Raw genomic sequence first — 2,147 nt, 5'->3', positions numbered from 1 at the left:
GGGCCAGACACGGCAGGATGCACTTTATCAACCTCTTAATTTCGTGTATGTTTTAGGTGGAAGCCAGACAGCACAGATTTTCCCAAACGATCAATTCCTGCTACTGCTTCTTTTTGGAAAATCAATTCTGAATTCCACCCCCCGCTAAACAATCAGGGGTTTTTAACTTGAAATCTTGGAGGTGAAAGAGTGCCAGGTGAAAGGCTTGTCCAAGGAAGATGGCCATGATGGAAAAAAAAAGGGAACATTTTGCATAATAGGATCTTAATTTCAGAAAAAAGATATACACCCAGAGTAAATAGGGAAATATTGTCACCAGAATGTTAGCAGCACGATAATGAAGTTGTGGTGATACTTGTTTTCTCTCTTCTGGATCTTGCAACGTTTGTGTAGTCAATATCTGTTACATTTAAATCAGGAAACCAAAAAATGAATGCATTAATTAAAGCTATTCTCTTTCTTAAGCTGGGTGGGGGTACATAGATATGCATTTTATTATTCTTTATAACTTATTTATAGGTTGTATGTACTCTTTATAGAAAATATTTAACACTCTAGCTTTTTGGTTGCAGAACTTCTTGTTTAAATAAAATGTAATCTGGAGCTTGGCACAGTGGCAGTATTGTACCCAGTGAGGTTTATCCGAGGTGCAATTATTGCTAATTGAAAACTTTTCCCAGTACCCTGCCATCATGACTTGAAATATAGTTGGCATTGGCAATTTTTGACAGTCTCTATGGAGATTGAATATTATAAAAAAAGAAAGAAGGAAAGAAAATATAATCTGAAGGCTGGGCATGGCTCATGCCTATAATCCCAGCACTTTGAGGGGCTGAGGCACATGTTTCACTTGAGGCCAGGAGTTCAAAACTAGCCTGGCCAACATGGCAAAACCCCATCTCTACTAAAAATAAAATGTAATCTGGAATCTGCATTAAGTGATGCAGGGTGGTCCTAGGGGCCGGCTCCCTGGTTCTCCCCACCCCCCCAGCCCAGAATGCCCATAGACAACCCTGTGCCAGCCAGGACCTCAGCTGAGAGCAGTGATGACTGGCACCACCTTCTGCAGATGGGAACACTCAGGCCCAGGTGAGTGGTGAGTTGGGGCTAGAATCTGGTATTTCTAACATCTTGCCCAGCTTTTCCCCCATTCACTGCCTCTCTTCACTCAGGTTTCCTTCTTTTTTCTTTTCTTCTTCTTTTTTTTTTTTTTTTTTTTTTTTTGAGACAGAGTTTTGTTCTGTCATCAGGCTGGAGTGCAGTGGCGCAATCTCGGCTCATTGCAACCTCTGTCTCCTGGGTTCAAGCGATTCTCCTGCCTCAGCCTCCTGAGTAGCTGATATTACAGGCACGTGCCACCATGCCCAGCTAATTTTTATATTTTTAGTAGAGACGGGGTTTCACCATGTTAGCCAGGATGGTCTCAATCTCTTGACCTCATGTTCTGCCCTCCTCGGCCTCCCAAAGTGTTGGGATTGCAGGCCTGAGCCACTGTGTCTGGCCTGTTTCCTTCCTGATTTTTCCCTCTTTAAACTCACCAGTGCTCTGAGCCTAAAGGATAAAACTAATGCTACTTTCCTCTTTTCCAGGGTTCTGTATTCACTCATTTTCTAGGATTTGTCCTTAAAATTTGGGTTTTTATTTTGGTAAATGGCAGATGGCAGGAAAGGCAGAGGAAGGGGTGCTGGAGGGGTGAGGAGACAGGGCTGGGGGCTGCCTGCAACCTCAGCCTGGTGGCTTGGTTGCCTGGTGGTCCCAGGGTGGATTCTTGGATCAAGTGTGGTGACATTTTTTGGCTGCTGCTGGGTCAGATGGGAGCCCACTGTTCCCAGAGGCTAACATCACAAATAGGACAGTCAGTGGAAGTTCCATGCCCCTTAGGGACCTAGAACCCTGCCAGGTTTAGCTGAGGGGTCTTGGCATGGCTGGCCAGGAAGACGGAACATGTTTCTGATTCTCAGCAGGCAGAGTCCTGTGGATGAAGTTATTCTGTCTCTATCGATACGAGCTTTGGAGCAGCTCAGAACTGAAGCAGTGAAAGCCTGGTGCACGCACACCCACCCTTGCTTCCCTCTGTCATCAGCCATCACTCTTCATTTAGCACTCCTCATTGGCTGTGATAGCCAAGGGAGCCCAGGCTCAGCTCC

At 45.2% G+C, this 2,147-nt stretch overlaps 1 non-coding gene across 1 annotated transcript; it reads left to right on the top strand.

Annotated features, from left to right (window-relative positions):
- The first annotated feature begins 602 nt into the window (after positions 1 to 602).
- On the top strand, positions 603 to 743 carry LOC118154141 (U4 spliceosomal RNA). Its single transcript, XR_004744039.1, has one exon. It is a non-coding gene; the product is annotated as a U4 spliceosomal RNA (small nuclear RNA).
- The last annotated feature ends 1,404 nt before the right edge of the window (positions 744 to 2,147 follow it).

The sequence above is a fragment of the Callithrix jacchus genome, chromosome 5, assembly GCF_049354715.1.
Source record: "Callithrix jacchus isolate 240 chromosome 5, calJac240_pri, whole genome shotgun sequence".
Classification (NCBI taxonomy): domain Eukaryota; kingdom Metazoa; phylum Chordata; class Mammalia; order Primates; family Cebidae; genus Callithrix; species Callithrix jacchus.
Note: the sequence above shows the minus strand (reverse complement) of the source record. Positions and strands in the feature narration are given on the sequence as shown.